Raw genomic sequence first — 6,712 nt, 5'->3', positions numbered from 1 at the left:
ATACAATGAGATATTACTCAGCCACAAAAAGAAAGAAAAATTGAGTTATTTGTAAAGAGGTGGATGGACTTAGAGTCTGTCATACAGAGTGCAGTAAGTCAGAAAGGGAAAAACAAATACTGTATGCTAACACATATATATGGAATGTAAAAAAAAAAAAAAGGTTCTGATGAACCTAGGGGCAGGACAGGAATAAAGACACAGTCGTAGAGAATGGACTTGAGGACATGGGAAGGGGAAAGGGTAAGCTGGGACGAAGTGAGAGAGTAGCATTGACATATATATACTACTAAGTATGAAATAGATAGCTTGGGAAGCAGGTGCATCGCATGGGGAGATCAGCTCAGTGCTTTGTGACTATCTAGAGGGGTGGGATACGGAAGGTGGTCGGGAGATGCAAGAGGGAGGGGATATGGGCATATATGTATACATATAATTGATTCACTTTGTTATATAGCTGAAACTAACACAACCTTGTAAAGCAATTATACTCCAATAAAGATGTTAAAAATATGTATGATTTTATATAACGTACTAGGGACTTAAATGAAAGCTGATTAATTCTGAAGAGTTGATGGGGATGTCACAGCAAACCACAGAGAAGAGGTGTGTATTAGTTTGTTTGGTTTGCTGTAACAAACTACCACAAACTGAGTGGCACAAAAAATAGAATCTTACTGTTTCACAGTTCTGGAGGTAAGAAGTTTGAGATCAAAGTGTTGGTCGCATTGGTTTCTTCTGAGGGCTCTGAGGGATATATCTGTTCTATACCTTTCTCCTAGCTTCTGGTGGTTGTGGCATTTCTTGGCATGTAGATCTCTGCCTTCATCTTTACATGACATTTTCCCTGTGTGGGTGCCTGTGTCCAAATCCCTCCACTAACCCTTTTTAAAAATTTTTTATTGGAGTAGAGTTGACTTACAATGTTCCGGTAGTTTCAGGTGCACAACAAAGTGAATCCCCTTTGGTAACCATAAGTTTGGTTTTGAGATCTGGGAGTTGGTTTCTGTTTTGTAAATAAGTTCATTTGTATCATTTTTTATTAGATTCTGCATATAAGTGATATCTTATAATATTTGTCTTTCTCTAAATTTCCCCTTTTTATAAAGACACCAGTCATTTTGGATTAGGGGTCCACCCTGTTCAAGTACGACCTCATCTTGCTAATTATATCTGCAATGGCTCTATTTCCAAATAGGGTCACCTTCTAAGGTACTGGGGATTAGGACTTCAACATATAATTTTGGGAAGACACAGTTCAACCCATAAGAAGATGGTACATTTGAGCTGGACCTCAAATCTTCAGTAGGAATTTGCCAGGCTGACAGTGGAGAGATGAGATTATACATATCATGAATGACACATGGGTGCATGGAGCTTTGGAAATGTCTGGTTAATTTTAGGGAAGACCAGAATATAGCATGGTTGGATAGTAGGGCTAGTTCAAGGCAGGGAGGAACTGACTGGAGATGATTGTGGCAAACAGGTTGGAGGCTTCATGTGTCTCAATGAGGAGAGGGTCCTTTATTCCGTAGTCCGTTGGAAGCTACCCAATGTTTGTTAAAGATTACTTCTGTTACTTCTTCTTAATTATAGAAGCAACTGGTGTGTGTAACTGACATGTCAGCTGAGACTTCCCTGCCACTTGGAGAGTTTAACATGGCTTGACCCCCAAGTTTACCACCTGTTAGAATCCTGGGCTTCCCCTACTGCCTCCCCAGCAACTTTATAATTCTCTTCATGGGGTGTTGCTTCCTACTACATCAATCTAGACGAGAAGCCCTGTTTCTCTAGTTTCCAATAAAAACAACAACAACTAACATTTCAGTGTTTAGAAACTTTGAGAGGCTTTGGAGAGGGTTGCATGGCAAAACTTGCAGCTTTGCCATATCTCCGACTTCATTCCTTCCTCATCTTCCTGGAGCAACAAATCATTTCTCATTCCTCACAAGGAACAGTTCTGCCTACATTCAACTCCTTTGGGATCTCAGTTTCTGTGCCAAGCACGCATTCAAGTGTTTTTTCCCAAACAAATATAATTCTCTTCCCATCTCAGAAATAAAATTCTCTCATCTCATTATATGTATGTTTTAAAGAGCTTAGAAAACACGCCAATAAAAGTGTAAAAATTACCCATTATATTATAAAACTGTTAATATTTGGTATCTTTTGGTTTAGCTATTAATATATTCTATAACTGGGCTCATCCTGTACATATTAATACATTTTTGTAACTGGATTTAAAAACATTTTTATATTACATTATGGGAAATTTCCAATGTTGCCAAAATGTATTTGAAAACCTAATTTTCAATGGTTTTATAGTATTTTTCATATGGGCTGAATCAATTTACTTAGAGTTTTCCCTATGGTTGGACAGTTAGGTTTCCTGATTTTTAAAAAAATTTATTTATGTATTTATTTATTTTTGTCTGCTTTGGATCTTTGTTGCTGTGCTCGGGTTTTCTCTAGCTGTGGCGAGTGGGGGCTACCCTTCATTGTGGTGCACAAGCTTCTCACTGCGGTGGCTTCTCTTGTTGCGGAGCATGGGCTCTAGGCACGCGGGCTTCAGTAGTTGTGGCTTGTGGGCTCAGTAGTTGTGGCTTGCGGGCTCTAGAGCACAGGCTGGGTAGTTGTGGTGCACGTGGGATCTTCCCGGACCAGGGCTCAAACACGTGTCCCCTGCATTGGCAGGCAGGTTCTTAACCACTGCGCCACCAGGGAAGTCCCAGGTTTCCTGATTTTTATTGTTGTAAATTATGCCATGGTAAATGTTTTGATACATGAATCTTGATCTGCATTTTTAATTATTACATTATGACAGATAACTAGATGAGACATTATTGAGTCAAAGGATAAGAATATTTCAAGGCTCAGGATGCCTTCATTGCTTCTAGAAAAGTTTCTTGAAACAGGGGAATGGCATGATCAGATACATGATCTTTATAGATAACTCGGGTTGCAGAATTTTGGGAAAAGATAATTAGAAGTTAAATGGCAAATGGAGATTGGGAGGGTGTAGACATAGAGATGGGGATGCAGTTTAGGGATATTTGTAAAATAGAGTCAAAAGGGCTTGCTGATTATGGAGGTGAGAAACCAAAGAAAACTGCTTTGCTTTCCAACCTGCCTAACTGGGGGAATACTGAAGTTGCTAATACAGAAAGAGAAGATGGCAAGGTGTGTAGATGTGTAGAAGAGGATAATTTGGTTTGAGACTTTTTTTTTACTTGAATTATACACCTATTTTGAATGGCTTTCAGTGGAATCAAATAGGCATTTGGAAATACGTTTACTGGTGGGGAACATCTGTAATTTTTGCCTCCCTTAAATATGGGACTAACTTTAGAATTTTTTTAAAAGGATGACATTGGGGTGACAAGCTGGTTAGAAGAAGTCTTGTCTTAAAGCTGCATTTTTTTTAAAGCAAACTCCTGTTTTTGTTTTAATTTAGATAGCATGTGTATTTAGTTATGTAAACGGAGATTGGAGAACACTAAAGATTCTAAGTCAGCCCTGGATAGCCACTGCTGGCATCCATTCCTTCTCATTCTGGTAATACCACTTCAATTTTCCTTGGGAGAATCACCGCTCTCCCACCCCCGCTTCCTGTGGTTTTAGCGCACCTGGCACTACTCTATGGATCCAAGGATGGGCATGTATCTCAAGTCAGCCAATCAGAGTCCATGGGGTTGAAGTCAAGGAGTTTCCAGGGGAACTGCTGAAATACTCTTTCCACAGGGATTGCTGAGAGAATAAGATGGTAGAACTGGAGTTGTTAGCAGCTATTTTGCTGGTCTGGCAATGGAGTCAACCCAAAGGAAAACAGAGCTGAGTTAATTGTGATGACCTGGTTCTGATGTTATCTCTTGAGCCCTAGGATCCAAATGCATAGATACCAGTTCTAGTTGCAGTCCTTTTTGGCATTAAAATTCCATTTTTATCTTAAGCCATTTTGAGTGGGTTTCTGTAACATACAACTAAAAAAGTCCTGACTAAGACAGTATTGGAGATCAGAAAAATGTTCAAGTTTTCAAAAGTTTCAACTATTCAAAATAAAACTAAGGGGAAAACTATTATGACTACACATGTATTCTCTTTTATATTTAATGGTTGACAAATATGTATGGAACATCTACTGTAGGGTCAGGCACTATGTTATGCTGTGTACCTAAAACAGGTTAATTAAAGGTATGGTTACAGAAACATTTTTATGGATGGCATATTAAAAAATCATTAGAATTCATAAGTTGGCTGAATTAGCTAGCTAGAATTAATAGCATGAATTTTGGCTTTTATGCTTTATGTACTTTGCTTTTCGTTTGTTTTGTAAAGACCTGAGGGTAGCTAAAACTAGTAGCCAGAAAAAAATTTATTTGCTTGAATTTTAATATTTCAAATGTTCGGAATATAAAACTCCATACTAGGAACTCAAGTTTCAAGATACAGATTACCAATGGGTATTGTAGCTTATATTTAAAATGCCTAAGGGAATTCCCTAGCGGTCCAGTGGTTAGGACTCTGTGCTTCCACTTCTGGGGCCAGGGGTTTGATCCCTGGTGGGGGAACTAAGATCCCACAAGCCATGTCGTGTGGCAATAAAATAAAATAAAATAAAATAAAATAAAATACAATGACTAAAAAATGACCACCTGTTGAAATGTAGAATTTGGTTTTTTTTCTCCTGAATCCTTATTTGCATTACTTTCAAAAGGTACAGATGGTGAAATCACATCTAGCAATAAAAGCTTGATTAAGCTTTCTGATGTGACATTAGTAATAACAGATTATATATAAAGTTGTAGGGGTAAGAACTAATCAGGGTTTTTTTTTCTCTCTAATATTCATGAATGTTTTACTTTTTAGCCACCCTTGTGCCTCAGCTGTCTCTTTTGGTCTCGAGTTTTCTGTTGAGGATGGTTTAATTAAGAATGTTTTTCCTTCACACTCCACCCTTGGGTCATTAAAACTTGCAATGGAAAATATGATAATGGAAAAATAAATTATTTCAATCTGTCTTTAATATGAGTACTACTTAAATATATATTGTGGGATCCGTAAGACATTGTACTGAAAAAGCCTGAAACATAGAGAAAAGTATTTCTTATTCCTCACTATCCTACATCTCATAAAATTTACATGTAACCAGCAATTAATGTACCACAGTTGTACAGCAACAAAATATTTCATCTTTTCTAAGTTCACTGCTTAAATTTAAATAAGCCACAACTTTTTTTTTTTCTCACCAGGGGTTTTCAAGGAACTCAGTTGTGAGTTAGAAAACATATTCTTATTAAAAAACAAATACATGTGACAAAGAGAAATTGTATGTGCCTTTGTCCAGGGAACCTCACACAGGCCTTTCAATGGCTTCAGAGCCACTTCTCAAGCCTGAGTTCTTTCTTTCTTCCCAGCAAGTGCCAGAAGCCTAATCTGCATTCCTCTTCTCTTTCTGCTAAGATTCTTGTTATCCGAAGCCAAAGACAAGCTGTTGAGTGTGGCACATTTCCCCCAGTCTTGCTCTCCACCCCCTTCTAATTTTTGGCTGCCCTCATTACAAGAGTTTTGATGGAAGAAATTTTCACATACTGAGGTATGTGGAAGTCATTCTGGCTCATGCATGATTTAACTTAAACCTTATGCTAACTAGAACAGTCTGTTTTGTGGCCTATTAAACAAGCATTGTACATCTGCTTCAACCATTAAAGAAAAGAATGCATTTAAAAATCAAAATGGAAAAAGTGTGGTTCAGGCATCCAAAATGGAGCTGGGTGGCCATTGTGGATGTGGTTTCAGATATGTTGTGCATCACTTAGAACTTCTTAGAACTTGAATTTTCTGAACAGTATCAGTCTCAAGGACACCACCAGCCGTTCTCAAAACAATTATCTGCTAGCGGCTGCCAGCCACAGTCTAATGGTCCCAAGGTCTCCCCTTGTAACTCTGCAATCATTTCGGACCCCAACAAATTCTTGCTTAACAAGCACCCTTACTTCTTTCCAGCTCCAATCCTAATTCCTGACAAACAACTTATGTAATTTTACGGTTTTTGCCTTTATAAGCCACCCCCTTTTTGTAGTCCAGTGGAACACAATTCAGGAGCTTCTTGAATCTGTGTATCCCAGGCTATTGCCCTCAAATAAAACTCTTTTCTACTTCTATCATAGATTGGTTTATTGATTATTTCTATTGACACTTTTATAGCTAATCACTCTGGGAATAGCAAAAATAATAAACTTTAAAAAATGTCTGAAAGCTTGGAAATTGTATAAATCTCTTACAGTCAGTTTTTCCTGCATCATAGTTCCTCACTACACTGTTAGATGATTATTCTGAGCTACACTGGATTGGATTTCTACTTTCAGCCTTCCTGGTGGAGCTCACCAAATCTACTCACTCCTTCAGAGTTTACTTTTCATGACATTTATGCAAATTCCTTCCTCTGAAATGGCCCTGCTTTCCTGCATGTAGACTAGAAGTCATAACCCAAACTGAAAAGGTATCCTCTTGTCTCAAATTGGTAATTTGCATCTTTGAGGAAGCAGAGATTGGGTAACATCCATTGCAAGGTATGGGTACCATCTAGGAATCATCACCTCAGTGCAGTCACATTTCTTAAAAGAATGTTAGCTTATTCTAGCTTTTCTCAGATTTCCAAGTTTTGGTATTTCCCAGGGAAATCAAAACGGGTTTTTTTTAGACACGAAAGGTT

This window comes from Hyperoodon ampullatus (genome assembly GCF_949752795.1).
Source record: "Hyperoodon ampullatus genome assembly, chromosome: 3".
NCBI lineage: Eukaryota > Metazoa > Chordata > Mammalia > Artiodactyla > Ziphiidae > Hyperoodon > Hyperoodon ampullatus.
Note: the sequence above shows the minus strand (reverse complement) of the source record.